Consider the following 17,500-nt stretch of genomic DNA (forward strand, 5'->3'; position numbering starts at 1 on the left):
ACACACCCGTTGAACACACCTGAAAAACACCTGAAGATCACACCTGTAGAACACACCTGTAGAACACACCTGAAAAACACACCTGAAGATCACACCTGTAGAACACACCTGTAGAACACATCTGTTGAACACACCTGTAGAACACACCTGAAGAACACACCTGTAGAACACACCTGAAGAACACACCCGTTGAACACGCCTGAAGAACACACCTGAAGAACACACCCGTTGAACACACCTGAAGAACACACCTGTAGAACACACCTGGAGAACACACCTGGAGAACACACCTGAAGAACACACCTGAAGAACACACCCGTTGAACACACCTGAAGAACACACCTGAAGAACACACCTGTAGAACACACCTGTAGAACACACCTGTAGAACACACCTGAAGAACACACCTGGAGAACACACCTGTAGAACACACCTGAAGAACACACCTGGAGAACACACCTGTAGAACACACCTGTAAAACACACCTGTAGAACACACCTGAAGAACACACCTGTAGAACACACCTGAGGAAAACACCTGTAGAACACACCCGAAGAACACACCTGTAGAACACACCTGAAGAACACACCTGTAGAACACATCTGTTGGACAACCCTGAAGAACACACCTGAAGAACACACCTGTAGAACACACCTGTTGAACACATCTGTAGAACACACCTGAAGAACACACCTGTAGAACACACCTGTAGAACACACCTGAAGAACACACCTGAAGAACACACCTGTAGAACACACCTGAAAAACACACCTGAAAAACACACCTGAAGATCACACCTGTAGAAAACACCTGTAGAACACACCTGTTGAACACACCTGAAGAACACACCTGAAGAACACACCTGTAGAACACATCTGTTGGACAACCCTGTAGAACACATCTGTTGGACAACCCTGAAGAACACACCTGAAGAACACACCTGAAAAACACACCTGTAGAACACATCTGTTGGACAACCCTGTAGAACACATCTGTTGGACAACCCTGAAGAACACACCTGAAGAACACACCTGAAGAACACACCTGTAGAACACATCTGTTGGACAACCCTGTAGAACACATCTGTTGGACAACCCTGAAAAACACACCTGTAGAAAACACCTGTAGAACACACCTGTTGAACACACCTGTAGAGCACACCTTAAGAACACACCTGAAGAACACACCTGAAGAACACAGCTGTAGAACACACCTGTTGAACACACCTGAAATACACACCTGAAGATCACACCTGTAGAACACACCTGTAGAACACACCTGTTGAACACACCTGGAGAACACACCGGTTGAACACACCTGTAGAACACACCTGTTGAACACACCTGTAGAACACACTTGTAGAACACACCTGGAGAACACACCTGTAGAACACATCTGTTGAACACACCTGTAGAACACACCTGAGGAAAACACCTGTAGTACACACCTGTTGGACAACCCTGAAGAACACACCTGAAGAACACACCTGTAGAACACACCTGTAGAACACACCTGAAGAACACATCTGTAGAACACATCTGTAGAACACACCTGAGGAAAACACCTGTAGAACACATCTGTTGGACAACCCTAAAGAACACACCTGAAGAACACACCTGTAGAACACACCTGAAGAACACACCTGTAGAACACACCTGTAGAACACACCTGAAGAACACACCTGTAGAACACACCTGTAGAACACACCTGTAGAACACACCTGTTGAACACACCTGGAGAACACACCCGTTGAACACACCTGTAGAACACACCTGTTGAACACACCTGTAGAACACACTTGTAGAACACACCTGGAGAACACACCTGTAGAACACATCTGTTGAACACACCTGTAGAACACACCTGAGGAAAACACCTGTAGTACACACCTGTTGGACAACCCTGAAGAACACACCTGAAGAACACACCTGTAGAACACACCTGTAGAACACACCTGAAGAACACATCTGTAGAACACATCTGTAGAACACACCTGAGGAAAACACCTGTAGAACACATCTGTTGGACAACCCTGAAGAACACACCTGAAGAACACACCTGTAGAACACACCTGAAGAACACACCTGTAGAACACACCTGTAGAACACACCTGAAGAACACACCTGTAGAACACACCTGTAGAACACACCTGAAAAACACACCTGAAGAACACACCTGAAGAACACACCTGTTGAACACACCTGAAAAGCACACCTGAAAAACACACCTGAAGAACACACCTGAAGAACACACCTGTTGAACACACCTGAAAAGCACACCTGAAGAACACACCTGTAGAACACACCTGGAGAATACACCTGGGAACACACCTGTAGAACACACCTGCAGAACACACCTGTTGAACACACCTGAAAAGCACACCTGAAGAACACACCTGTAGAACACACCTGTAGAACACATCTGTTAAACACACCTGTAGAACACACCTGAAGAACACAATTGTGGAACACACCTGCAGAACACACCTGAAGAACACACCTGTAGAACACACCTGTAGAACACACCTGTGGAACACACCTGTAGAACACACCTGAAGAACACACCTGTAGAATACACCTGTGGAACACATCTGTTGGACAGCCCTGTAGAACACATCTGTTGGACAACCCTGAAGAACACACCTGAAGATCACACCTGTAGAACACATCTGTTGGACAACCCTGTAGAACACACCTGTAGAGCACACCTGAAAAACACACCATGTCTGAAGACTTGAGAAGCAAAACTGTGGAAAAATATGAACAATCTCAAGGTTAAAGACCATCTCCAGAGATGCTGAGATTCCTTTGTCCACTGTGTGTAATATAATCAAGAAGTTTATAACCATGGAGCTGTGGCTAATCTCCCTGGACGTGGACTGAAGAGAAAAACTGACAAAAGAATGCAACGCAGGATAGTTGGAATGGTGGATAAACATCCTCAGTCAACTTCCACACAGATTCAGGCTGTCCTGCAGACTCAGGGTGCAAAAGTGTCAGCTGGGACCATACGTGGTCATCTGAATGAGATGAAGCGCTATGGCAGGAGACCCAGGAGAACCCCACTGCTGACAAAGAGACAGAAAAAAGCCAGACTGGAGTTTGCAAAAATGTTCCTGAGTAAGCCTCAGTCCTTCTGGGAGAACATTTAGTGGACAGATGAGACTAAGGTAGAGCTTTTTGGAAAAGCACGTCATTCTACTGTTTACAGAAAACAGAATGAGGCCTACAAAGAAAAGAACACAGTACCTACAGTCAAACATGGTGGAGCTTCAAGGATGTTTTGGGCTTGTTTTGCTGCCTCTGGCACTGGGTGCCTTGACTGTGTGACAGGAATCATGAAATCTGGAGACTATCAAAAGATTTTGGGCCGCAATGTAGGGCCTAGTGTCAGAAAGCTGGGTGTGGGTCAGAGGTCATGGGTGTTCCAGCAGGACAATGACCCCAAACATACCTCAGAAAGCACCAAGAAATGGTTGGAGACAAAGCTGGAGAGTTCTGAAGTGGCCAGCAATGAGTCCAGATCTAAATCCCATTGAACACCTATGGAGAGATCTCAGAACTGCTGTTGAAGAAGCACCCTTCAAATCTGAGAGACCTGGAGCAGTTTGGAGAAGAAGAGTGGTCCAAAATTCCAGCTGAGAGGAGTAAGAAGCTTGTTGGTGGTTACAGGAAGTGATTGGTTTCAGTTATTTTTTCCCCAAGAGTGTGAAACCAGACATTAAGTTGAGGGTGCCAATCATTTTGTCCGGTCCATTTTTTTGAGTTTTGTGTAAAATTATGTTAATGTTGGCTTTTAAATAATAACACATGTATACCAAAAACATTTGTAACTGCAACAATTTCTGGGAGAAATGATGAATTTTCTGGAACAGTTCCAGGGGTGCCAATACTTTCGTCTATGATTGTATGTGAAGGAGCTTTTGTGATGTCATCAGCCTCGATAGCCTTCATTGGCTGCTGCCTCTTAAATGGGATGTCCCATACTCTACATCACTGATGCCCTGCATGAACCATAGACACACCCACTCAGAAACATGCTATCCCAGCATGCACCTGTCCTACCTGCAGCTGAGGGGACGCAGGTGTGAAGCTTGGCAAACTGCAGGCAGCTCTTTGGAGACACAGGGAGGAGATCATCAGGAGACACAGCGCGCACAGCTTCATCAGTCAGTCAGTCAATCAATCAACCAATCAATCAGTCAATCAATGAACCAATCAATCAACCAATCAATCAATGAACCAATCAGTCAACCAGTCAGTCAATCAATCAATCAATAAATCAGTCAATCAATGAACCAATCAGTCAACCAGTCAGTCAATCAATCAATCAGTCAATCAATGAACCAATCAGTCAATCAATGAACCAATCAGTCAATCAATGAACCAATCAGTCAATCAATCAGTCAGTCAATCAATCAACCAAGCAATCAACCAATCAGTCAACCAGTCAGTCAATCAATCAATCAATCAATCAATCAATCAATCAGTCAATCAATCAGTCAGTCAGTCAATCAGTCAATCAATCAGTAAGTCAGTCAATCAATCAGTCAATTAGTCAATCAATCAACCAATCAGTCAACCAGTCAGTCAATCAATCAATGAACCAATCAGTCAATCAATCAGTCAGTCAATTAATCAATCTTTTAAGTTTAGTCAGCTGTTCTCCACTCGTCTTCTCTCTTCTGCTGTCAGAGTAAACACAGGCAACACTGATCCTCTTAATCTGGTTTAGCGGTCACATGACCACATGCTGACATCACACAGCCCCTGTCCAATGATGTGAGCTGATTTTAAACAGGAGAACAGTGATGCTCACCGTGGAGTATTAGATACAGCAGCAGCTCTGATTGATGATGATCAGAGAGCTGATCTGTCAGGTGATCAATAGAAGTCATTTTGGATGATTTTAATGGTCAATAACTGGAGACAGACCCCCCACAGGAAGACAGAGCAGAGCCAGAGAGGAGTGAGACGATCATCTTCAAGGAAATCAGAGACTCACCAGGAAATAAAAATGTTAACAATGTTTCTAACTCACAGATATCAGGAGTTAGCACTAGCAGTGTCAGTGAAAGGGTTAATCATCAATAACTATGATCAGGTCTGATCCTCAAAGAAACGGATGTAGAGGAAAGGGGGATTTCTACACTTCTACCTCTCTGAGTTCTATTTCTACAGTCTTACCTCTCTGTAAGTTCTATATTTACAGTTCTATCTCTTTGTAAGTTCTATTTCTATAGCTCTACCTCTCAGTGTGTTCTATTTCTACACTTCTACCTCTCTGTGACTTCTATTTCTACAGTTCTATGTCTCTGTGACTTCTATTTCCACAGTTCTACCCATCTTTGAGTTCTAATTCTATAGGTCTAACTCTCTGTTAGTTCTATATTTACAGTTCTACCCCTCTCTGTGTTCTATATTTACAGTTCTACCTCCCTGTGTGTTCTATATTTACAGTTCTTCCTCTCTGTGTTCTATATTTACAGTTCTACCTCCCTGTGTGTTCTATATTTACAGTTCTACCCCTCTCTGTGTTCTATATTTACAGTTCTTCCTCTCTGTGTTCTATTTTTACAGTTCTTCCTCTCTGTGTTCTATATTTACAGTTCTTCCTCTCTGTGTTCTATTTTTACAGTTCTTCCTCTCTGTGTTCTATATTTACAGTTCTACCCCTCTCTGTGTTCTATTTTTACAGTTCTTCCTCTCTGTGTTCTATATTTACAGTTCTTCCTCTCTGTGTTCTATTTTTACAGTTCTCCCTCTCTGTGTTCTATATTTACAGTTCTACCCCTCTCTGTGTTCTATATTTACAGTTCTACCTCCCTGTGTGTTCTATATTTACAGTTCTTCCTCTCTGTGTTCTATTTTTACAGTTCTCCCTCTCTGTGTTCTATATTTACAGTTCTACCCCTCTCTGTGTTCTATATTTACAGTTCTACCCCTCTCTGTGTTCTATATTTACAGTTCTACCCCTCTCTGTTTCTATATTTACAGTTCTACCTCTCTGTGTTCTATATTTACAGTTCTTCCTCTCTGTGTTCTATTTTTACAGTTCTTCCTCTCTGTTTTCTATATTTACAGTTCTACCTCTCTGTGTTCTATATTTACAGTTCTTCCTCTCTGTGTTCTATATTTACAGTTCTACCTCTCTGTGTTCTATTTTGACAGTTCTACCTCTCTGTGTTCTATATTTACAGTTCTTCCTCTCTGTGTTCTATATTTACAGTTCTACCTCTCTGTGTTCTATATTTACAGTTCTTCCTCTCTGTGTTCTATTTTTACAGTTCTACCTCTCTGTGTTCTATTTTGACAGTTCTACCTCTCTGTGTTCTATATTTACAGTTCTACCTCTCTGTGTTCTATATTTACAGTTCTTCCTCTCTGTGTTCTATATTTACAGTTCTACCTCTCTGTGTTCTATATTTACAGTTCTTCCTCTCTGTGTTCTATTTTTACAGTTCTACCTCTCTGTGTTCTATATTTACAGTTCTTCCTCTCTGTGTTCTATTTTTACAGTTCTTCCTCTCTGTGTTCTATTTTTACAGTTCTTCCTCTCTGTGTTCTATTTTTACAGTTCTTCCTCTCTGTGTTCTATATTTACAGGTTCTACCTCTCTCTGTGTTCTATATTTACAGTTCTTCCTCTCTGTGTTCTATATTTACAGTTCTTCCTCTCTGTGTTCTATATTTACAGTTCTACCTCTCTGTGTTCTATATTTACAGTTCTACCTCTATGTGTTCTATATTTACAGTTCTACCTCTCTGTGTTCTATATTTACAGTTCTTCCTCTCTGTGTTCTATTTTTACAGTTCTTCCTCTCTGTGTTCTATATTTACAGTTCTACCCCTCTCTGTGTTCTATATTTACAGTTCTACCTCTCCGTGTTCTATATCTATACTTCTACCTCTCTGTGAGTTCTATTTCTACAGTTCTACCTCTCTGTGAGTTCTATATTTACAGTTCTACCTCTCTGTGTTCTATATCTATACTTCTACCTCTCTGTGAGTTCTATTTCTACAGTTCTACCTCTCTGTGTGTTCTATATTTACTTCTACTTCTCTGTTTTCTATATCTACAGGTCCACCTCTCTGTGTTCTATATTTACAGTTCTACCTCTCTGTGTTCTATATTTACAGTTCTACCTCTCTGTGTTCTATTTTGACAGTTCTACCTCTCTGTGTGTTCTATTTTACAGTTACTTCTACTTCTTTGTAAGTTCTGTTTCAACAGTTCTACCTCTCTGTGAGTTCTATTTCTATACTTCTACCTCTCTCTGAGTTCTATTTCTACGGTTCTACCTCTCTGTGTTCTATATTTACAGTTCTTCCTCTCTGTGTTCTATATTTACAGGTTCTACCTCTCTCTGTGTTCTATATTTACAGTTCTACCTCTCTCTGTGTTCTATATTTACAGTTCTTCCTCTCTGTGTTCTATATTTACAGTTCTACCTCTATGTGTTCTATATTTACAGGTTCTACCTCTCTCTGTGTTCTATATTTACAGTTCTACCTCTCTCAGTGTTCTATATTTACAGTTCTACCTCTATGTGATCTATATTTACAGGTTCTACCTCTCTCTGTGTTCTATATTTACAGTTCTACCTCTCTGTGTTCTGTATTTACAGTTCTACCTCTCTGTGTTCTATATTTACAGTTCTACCTCTCTGTGTTCTATATTTACAGTTCTACCTCTCTGTGTTCTATATTTACAGTTCTACCTCTCTGTGTTCTATATTTACAGTTCTTCCTCTCTGTGTTCTATTTTTACAGTTCTTCCTCTCTGTGTTCTATATTTACAGTTCTACCCCTCTCTGTGTTCTATATTTACAGTTCTACCTCTCCGTGTTCTATATCTATACTTCTACCTCTCTGTGAGTTCTATTTCTACAGTTCTACCTCTCTGTGAGTTCTATATTTACAGTTCTACCTCTCTGTGTTCTATATCTATACTTCTACCTCTCTGTGAGTTCTATTTCTACAGTTCTACCTCTCTGTGTGTTCTATTTCTATACTTCTACTTCTCTGTAAGTTCTATTTCAACAGTTCGACCTCTCTGTGAGTTCTATTTCTACACTTCTACCTCTCTGTGTGTTCTATATCTATACTTCTACCTCTCTGTGAGTTCTATTTCTACAGTTCTACCTCTCTGTGTGTTCTATTTCTATACTTCTACTTCTTTGTAAGTTCTGTTTCAACAGTTCTACCTCTCTGTGAGTTCTATTTCTATACTTCTACCTCTCTCTGAGTTCTATTTCTACGGTTCTACCTCTCTGTGTTCTATATTTACAGTTCTACCTCTCTGTGTTCTATATTTACAGGTTCTACCTCTCTCTGTGTTCTATAGTTACAGTTCTACCTCTCTCTGTGTTCTATATTTACAGTTCTTCCTCTCTGTGTTCTATATTTACAGTTCTACCTCTATGTGTTCTATATTTACAGGTTCTACCTCTCTCTGTGTTCTATATTTACAGTTCTACCTCTCTCAGTGTTCTATATTTACAGTTCTACCTCTCTGTGTTCTATATTTACAGTTCTACCTCTCTGTGTTCTATATTTACAGTTCTACCTCTCTGTGTTCTATATTTACAGTTTTACCTCTATGTGATCTATATTTACAGGTTCTACCTCTCTCTGTGTTCTATATTTACAGTTCTACCTCTCTGTGTTCTGTATTTACAGTTCTACCTCTCTGTGTTCTATATTTACAGTTCTACCTCTCTGTGTTCCATATTTACAGTTCTACCTCTCTGTGTTCCATATTTACAGTTCTACCTCTCTGTGTTCCATATTTACAGTTCTACCTCTCTGTGTTCCATATTTACAGTTCTACCTCTCTGTGTTCTATATTTACAGTTCTACCTCTCTGTGTTCTATATTTACAGTTCTACCTCTCTGTGTTCTATATTTACAGTTCTACCTCTCTGTGTTCTATATTTACAGTTCTACCTCTCTGTGTTCTATATTTACAGTTCTACCTCTATGTGTTCTATATTTACAGTTCTACCTCTCTGTGTTCTATATTTACAGTTCTACCTCTCTGTGTTCTATATTTACAGTTCTACCTCTCTGTGTTCTATATTTACAGTTCTACCTCTCTGTGTTCTATATTTACAGTTCTTCCTCTCTGTGTTCTATATTTACAGTTCTACCTCTCTGTGTTCTATATTTACAGTTCTACCTCTCTGTGTTCTATATTTACAGTTCTACCCCTCTCTGTGTTCTATATTTACAGTTCTACCTCTCTGTGTTCTATATTTACAGTTCTACCTCTCTGTGTTCTATATTTACAGTTCTTCCTCTCTGTGTTCTATATTTACAGTTCTACCTCTCTGTGTTCTATATTTACAGTTCTACCTCTCTGTGTTCTATATTTACAGTTCTACCTCTCTGTGTTCTATATTTACAGTTCTACCTCTCTGTGTTCTATATTTACAGTTCTACCTCTCTGTGTTCTATATTTACAGTTCTTCCTCTCTGTGTTCTATATTTACAGTTCTTCCTCTCTGTGTTCTATATTTACAGTTCTTCCTCTCTGTGTTCTATTTTTACAGTTCTTCCTCTCTGTGTTCTATATTTACAGTTCTACCCCTCTCTGTGTTCTATATTTACAGTTCTACCTCTCCGTGTTCTATATCTATACTTCTACCTCTCTGTGAGTTCTATTTCTACAGTTCTACCTCTCTGTGAGTTCTATATTTACAGTTCTACCTCTCTGTGTTCTATATCTATACTTCTACCTCTCTGTGAGTTCTATTTCTACAGTTCTACCTCTCTGTGTGTTCTATTTCTATACTTCTACTTCTCTGTAAGTTCTATTTCAACAGTTCTACCTCTCTGTGAGTTCTATTTCTACACTTCTACCTCTCTGTGTGTTCTATATCTATACTTCTACCTCTCTGTGAGTTCTATTTCTACAGTTCTACCTCTCTGTGTGTTCTATTTCTATACTTCTACTTCTTTGTAAGTTCTGTTTCAACAGTTCTACCTCTCTGTGAGTTCTATTTCTATACTTCTACCTCTCTCTGAGTTCTATTTCTACGGTTCTACCTCTCTGTGTTCTATATTTACAGTTCTTCCTCTCTGTGTTCTATATTTACAGGTTCTACCTCTCTCTGTGTTCTATATTTACAGTTCTACCTCTCTCTGTGTTCTATATTTACAGTTCTACCTCTCTGTGTTCTATATTTACAGTTCTTCCTCTCTGTGTTCTATATTTACAGTTCTTCCTCTCTGTGTTCTATATTTACAGTTCTACCTCTATGTGTTCTATATTTACAGTTCTACCTCTCTCTGAGTTCTATTTCTACGGTTCTACCTCTCTGTGTTCTATATTTACAGTTCTTCCTCTCTGTGTTCTATATTTACAGGTTCTACCTCTCTCTGTGTTCTATATTTACAGTTCCACCTCTCTGTGTTCTATATTTACAGTTATACCTCTATGTGTTCTATATTTACAGGTTCTACCTCTCTCTGTGTTCTATATTTACAGTTCTACCTCTCTGTGTTCTGTATTTACAGTTCTTCCTCTCTGTGTTCTATATTTACAGTTCTACCTCTCTGTGTTCTATATTTACAGTTCTACCTCTATGTGTTCTATATTTACAGGTTCTACCTCTCTGTGTTCTATATTTACAGTTCTACCTCTCTGTGTTCTGTATTTACAGTTCTACCTCTCTGTGTTCTATATTTACAGTTCTACCTCTCTGTGTTCTATATTTACAGTTCTACCTCTCTGTGTTCTATATTTACAGTTCTACCTCTATGTGTTCTATATTTACAGTTCTACCTCTCTGTGTTCTATATTTACAGTTCTACCTCTCTGTGTTCTATATTTACAGTTCTACCTCTCTGTGTTCTATATTTACAGTTCTACCTCTATGTGTTCTATATTTACAGGTTCTACCTCTCTCTGTGTTCTATATTTACAGTTCTACCTCTCTGTGTTCTGTATTTACAGTTCTACCTCTCTGTGTTCTATATTTACAGTTCTACCTCTCTGTGTTCTATATTTACAGTTCTACCTCTCTGTGTTCTATATTTACAGTTCTACCTCTCTGTGTTCTATATTTACAGTTCTACCTCTCTGTGTTCTATATTTACAGTTCTACCTCTCTGTGTTCTATATTTACAGTTCTACCTCTCTGTGTTCTATATTTACAGTTCTACCTCTCTGTGTTCTATATTTACAGTTCTACCCCTCTCTGTGTTCTATATTTACAGTTCTACCTCTCTGTGTTCTATATTTACAGTTCTACCTCTCTGTGTTCTATATTTACAGTTCTACCTCTCTGTGTTCTATATTTACAGTTCTACCTCTCTGTGTTCTATATTTACAGTTCTACCTCTCTGTGTTCTATATTTACAGTTCTACCTCTCTGTGTTCTATATTTACAGTTCTACCTCTCTGTGTTCTATATTTACAGTTCTACCTCTCTGTGTTCTATATTTACAGTTCTACCTCTCTGTGTTCTATATTTACAGTTCTACCCCTCTCAGTGTTCTATATTTAGTTCTTCCTCTCTGTGTTCTATATTTACAGTTCTACCTCTCTGTGTTCTATATTTACAGTTCTTCCTCTCTGTGTTCTATATTTAGTTCTTCCTCTCTGTGTTCTATATTTACAGTTCTACCTCTCTGTGTTCTATATTTACAGTTCTTCCTCTCTGTGTTCTATATTTACAGTTCTTCCTCTCTGTGTTCTATATTTAGTTCTTCCTCTCTGTGTTCTATATTTACAGTTCTTCCTCTCTGTGTTCTATATTTAGTTCTTCCTCTCTGTGTTCTATATTTACAGTTCTACCTCTCTGTGTTCTATATTTACAGTTCTACCTCTCTGTGTTCTATATTTACAGTTCTTCCTCTCTGTGTTCTATATTTACAGTTCTACCTCTCTGTGTTCTATATTTACAGTTCTACCTCTCTGTGTTCTATATTTACAGTTCTTCGTCTCTGTGTTCTATATTTACAGTTCTACCTCTCTGTGTTCTATATTTACAGTTCTACCTCTCTGTGTTCTATATTTACAGTTCTACCTCTCTGTGTTCTATATTTACAGTTCTACCTCCCTGTGTGTTCTATATTTACAGTTCTACCTCTCTGTGTTCTATATTTACAGTTCTACCTCTCTGTGTTCTATATTTACAGTTCTACCTCTCTGTGTTCTATATTTACAGTTCTTCGTCTCTGTGTTCTATATTTACAGTTCTACCTCTCTGTGTTCTATATTTACAGTTCTACCTCTCTGTGTTCTATATTTACAGTTCTACCTCTCTGTGTTCTATATTTACAGTTCTACCTCTCTGTGTTCTATATTTACAGTTCTTCGTCTCTGTGTTCTATATTTACAGTTCTACCTCTCTGTGTTCTATATTTACAGTTCTACCTCTCTGTGTTCTATATTTACAGTTTTACCTCTATGTGATCTATATTTACAGGTTCTACCTCTCTCTGTGTTCTATTTCTACGGTTCTACCTCTCTGTGTTCTGTATTTACAGTTCTACCTCCCTGTGTTCTATATTTACAGTTCTACCTCTCTGTGTTCCATATTTACAGTTCTACCTCTCTGTGTTCCATATTTACAGTTCTACCCCTCTCTGTGTTCTATATTTACAGTTCTACCTCTCTGTGTTCTATATTTACAGTTCTACCTCTCTGTGTTCTATATTTACAGTTCTACCTCTCTGTGTTCTATATTTACAGTTCTACCTCTCTGTGTTCTATATTTACAGTTCTACCCCTCTCTGTGTTCTATATTTACAGTTCTTCCTCTCTGTGTTCTATATTTACAGTTCTACCTCTCAGTGTTCTATATTTACAGTTCTACCTCTCTGTGTTCTATATTTACAGTTCTACCCCTCTCTGTGTTCTATATTTACAGTTCTACCTCTCTGTGTTCTATATTTACAGTTCTACCTCTCTGTGTTCTATATTTACAGTTCTTCCTCTCTGTGTTCTATATTTACAGTTCTACCCCTCTCTGTGTTCTATATTTACAGTTCTACCTCCCTGTGTTCTATATTCACAGTTCTACCTCTCTGTGTTCTATATTTACAGTTCTACCCCTCTCTGTGTTCTATATTTACAGTTCTACCTCTCTGTGTTCTATATTTACAGTTCTTCCTCTCTGTGTTCTATATTTACAGTTCTTCCTCTATGTGTTCTATATTTACAGTTCTTCCTCTCTGTGTTCTATTTTTACAGTTCTTCCTCTCTGTGTTCTATATTTACAGTTCTACCCCTCTCTGTGTTCTATATTTACAGTTCTACCTCTCCGTGTTCTATATCTATACTTCTACCTCTCTGTGAGTTCTATTTCTACAGTTCTACCTCTCTGTGAGTTCTATATTTACAGTTCTACCTCTCGGTGTTCTATATCTATACTTCTACCTCTCTGTGAGTTCAATTTTTACAGTTCTACCTCTCTGTGTGTTCTATTTCTATACTTCTACTTCTCTGTAAGTTCTATTTCAACAGTTCTACCTCTCTGTGAGTTCTATTTCTACACTTCTACCTCTCTGTGTGTTCTATATCTATACTTCTACCTCTCTGTGAGTTCTATTTCTACAGTTCTACCTCTCTGTGTGTTCTATTTCTATACTTCTACTTCTTTGTTAGTTCTGTTTCAACAGTTCTACCTCTCTGTGATTTCGATTTCTATACTTCTACCTCTCTCTGAGTTCTATTTCTACGGTTCTACCTCTCTGTGTTCTATATTTACAGTTCTACCTCTCTGTGTTCTATATTTACAGGTTCTACCTCTCTCTGTGTTCTATATTTACAGTTCTACCTCTCTCTGTGTTCTATTTCTACGGTTCTACCTCTCTGTGTTCTATATTTACAGTTCTACCTCTCTGTGTTCTATATTTACAGTTCTACCTCTCTGTGTTCTATATTTACAGTTCTACCTCTCAGTGTTCTATATTTACAGTTCTACCTCTCTGTGTTCTATATTTACAGTTCTACCTCTCTGTGTTCTATATTTACAGTTCTACCTCCCTGTGTGTTCTATATTTACAGTTCTTCCTCTCTGTGTTCTATATTTACAGTTCTACCTCTCAGTGTTCTATATTTACAGTTCTACCTCTCTGTGTTCTATATTTACAGTTCTACCTCTCTGTGTTCTATATTTACAGTTCTACCTCCCTGTGTGTTCTATATTTACAGTTCTACCTCTCTGTGTTCTATATTTACAGTTCTACCTCTCTGTGTTCTATATTTACAGTTCTACCTCCCTGTGTTCTATATTTACAGTTCTTCGTCTCTGTGTTCTATATTTACAGTTCTTCCTCTCTGTGTTCTATATTTACAGTTCTACCTCTCAGTGTTCTATATTTACAGTTCTTCCTCTCAGTGTTCTATATTTACAGTTCTACCTCTCAGTGTTCTATATTTACAGTTCTTCCTCTCAGTGTTCTATATTTACAGTTCTACCTCTCTGTGTTCTATCTTTAAATCCTCGTAGTAGGTTCTATCTTTGTCTGCAGCTGTATGTTTAGACCTCTTTCCCTCTCTCACACCAGCTGATCTTTGGTGTGCGTAACTACGTCACACTGTGGCCCCGCCCTCTCCCCTCCTCAGCCTATGGATGCTGTCCTTACCGTCTGCTCTCTGGCTTATTTATCACCGAGAAGCACCGAGACACCGCAGCGGGATCGGAGACAGCCGCAGGCCGACCGGGAGGGCCCAACAGGCGGCCACGATGAGAGGAGGAACCCCGGGGGAATGGACGTGACCGCGGCGTGAGGAGGCGACAGAGTCGCGGAGAGACGGTGAGTGACCGCGGGAGAGGGGGCGGAGGGACACATGCATGGAGGAATAACCACCGAGGACAGCAGGTTCCGTGTCCGTGGATGAGGGGAGGAGAGCGGGCTGTCTGACCGCTGCTGTGACCGCAGAAGGACCACGGAGCTGCTCCATGCCTCTGATTGTTTCTTTATTCACTGAACCAACTGATGGGGTCACCATGACACCAGGACCAGAACCTACCGATCCCTGATTGGTGCACAGTAACGTTGATTGATTATTGGCACAGACTGCTGGTTCTCTCAGACTTCTGATATTATTGGTGTGACGATGATAGGTCATGAAGTGCATTATGGGTAATGTCAGAACATGTGTGCCCATGTTTCCAGCTGATCCATCCTCTGTTCTGATTGGCTGAATGTCTGGATCCGTTTAAACCAGAACCATTCTCCAGCATCAGCTCTACATTTCTCTGTATGACCAGCATCTCTAAGGCTGCTCTCACACTGGGGGCCTGGTCCTGGATCTGAATACACTTAAGTCCAGAGTCCAGTTTGTTTAGGTCAGTACACCTAGAGCCTAGGCCTGGGACCCCTTGGGGTGGTGGTCTGAGGCCTGGTTCAAGCGGACACTCGGATGTGAATACAACTGAAATGTCCTTCCAGATCAATAAAGTTCTGACCTGATCGCCTAAACTCATCCAGACCTTTCCAGACTCTTCAGGCTCTGAACCCAAAACAACAGCGTCAGAGACCGGGGACCCCCAGCACCCCTGCAGGAGGCTAGAGTAAACGATGCTGCAGGACGCATCATGAAGAGATTTACATCTTGGTTCAGATCACTGTGGTTTATCACAGACCGGACTCAGAAACCCTGGTTTTAGTTTAGACTGAATATTTTCACAATTCTGGATTAAAGGTCTCCTGAACCCCCTTAGGGTCCTGAACCCCTCTTTGGGAACCCTTGATCTAATCAACCACCCTGATATGGGACAGAGCAGTTTTACAATCATTTAGACCCTGGTAGCTCTAAAGGGGGTCATCATTTAGACCCTGGTAGATCTAAAGGGGGTCATTTAGACCCTGGTAGCTATAAAAGGGGTCATTTAGACCCTGGTAACTCTAAAGGGGGGGGTCATCATTTAGACCCTGGTAGCTCTAAAGGGGGTCATTTAGAGCCTGGTAGCTCTAAAGGGGGTCATTTAGACCCTGGTAGTTCTAAAGGGGGTCATCATTTAGACCCTGGTAGATCTAAAGGGGGGTTATCATTTAGACCCTGGTAGTTCTAAAGGGGGTCATCATTTAGACCCTGGTAGTTCTAAAGGGGGTCATTATTTAGACCCTGGTAGATCTAAAAGGGGTCATTTAGACCCTGGTAGCTATAAAAGGGGTCATTTAGACCCTGGTAGCTCTAAAGAGGGTCATCATTTAGACCCTGGTAGAGCTAAAGGGGGTCATTAAGACCCTGGTAGCTCTAAAGGGGGTCATCATTTAGACCCTTGTAGTTCTAAAGGGGGTCATCATTTAGACCCTGGTAGATCTAAAGGGGCTCATTTAGACCCTGGTAGATCTAAAGGGGGTCATTTAGACCCTGGTAGCTATAAAAGGGGTCATTTAGACCCTGGTAGCTCTAAAGAGGGTCATCATTTAGACCCTGGTAGAGTTAAGGGGGTCATTAAGACCCTGGTAGCTCTAAAGGGGGTCATCATTTAGACCCTTGTAGTTCTAAAGGGGGTCATCATTTAGACCCTGGTAGATCTAAAGGGGCTCATTTAGACCCTGGTAGATCTAAAGGGGGTCATCATTAAGACCCTGGTAAATCTAAAGGGTGTCATTTAGACCCTGGTAGCTCTAAAAGGGGTCATTTAGACCCTGGTAGCTCTAAAGGGGTTCCTCATTTAGACCCTGGTAGCTCAAAAGGAGGGTCATCATTTAGACCCTGGTAGATCTAAAGGGATTCATTTAGACCCTGGTAGTTCTAAAGGGGGTCATCATTTAGACCCTGGTAGCTCTAAAGGGGATCATTTAGACCCTGGTAGTTCTAAAGGGGTCATCATTTAGACCCTGGTAGATCTAAAAGGGGTCATTTAGACCCTGGTAGTTCTAAAGGGGGTCATTTAGACCCTGGTAGCTTTAAAGGGGGGGGGGGGTGTCATCATTTAGACCCTGGTAGATCTAAAGAGGGTCATTTAGACTCTGGTAGATATAAAAGGGGTCATTTGGACCCTGGTAGCTCTAAAGGGGTTCCTCATTTAGACCCTGGTAGTTCTAAAGGGGGTCATAAAGACCCTGGTAGCTCTAAAGGGGGTCATCATTTAGACCCTGGAAGTTCTAAAGGGGTTCATCATTAAGACCCTGGTAGCTCAAAAAGGGGTCATATAGACCCTGGTAGCTCTAAAGGGGTTCATCATTTAGACCCGAGTAGCTCAAAAAGGGGTCATATAGACCCTGGTAGCTCTAAAGGGGTTCCTCATTTAGACCCTGGTAGCTCTAAAGGGGGTTATCATTTAGACCCTGGTAGATCTAAAGCGGGGTCATCATTTAGACCCTGGTAGTTTTAAAGGGGGTCATCATTTAGACCCTGGTAGCTCTAAAGGGGGTCATCATTTAGACCCTGGTAGTTTCTGACAGACAGTCAGAGAGAAAGACAGACAGTCAGTCAGTCAGACAGTCAGACAGTCAGTCAGACAGACAGACAGACAGTCAGACAGACACAGTCAGTCAGACAGACAGACAGACAGTCAGTCAGTCAGACAG

At 40.5% G+C, this 17,500-nt stretch overlaps 1 protein-coding gene across 5 annotated transcripts in view; it reads left to right on the forward strand.

Moving 5' to 3' along the window:
* Positions 1-14,640: 14,640 nt before the first annotated feature.
* The window catches only part of rims2b (regulating synaptic membrane exocytosis 2b), a 137,457-nt gene continuing 134,597 nt past the window's right edge, over positions 14,641-17,500 (forward strand). For all 5 annotated transcript variants that reach the window (XM_041808726.1, XM_041808728.1, XM_041808729.1 and 2 more), the window contains exon 1: positions 14,641-14,770. The gene's annotated coding sequence lies outside the window, so the exon portion shown is untranslated. The remainder of the gene's footprint in view (positions 14,771-17,500) is intronic.

The sequence above is a fragment of the Cheilinus undulatus genome, linkage group 16 (assembly GCF_018320785.1).
Source record: "Cheilinus undulatus linkage group 16, ASM1832078v1, whole genome shotgun sequence".
NCBI classification, from domain to species: Eukaryota; Metazoa; Chordata; class Actinopteri; order Labriformes; family Labridae; genus Cheilinus; species Cheilinus undulatus.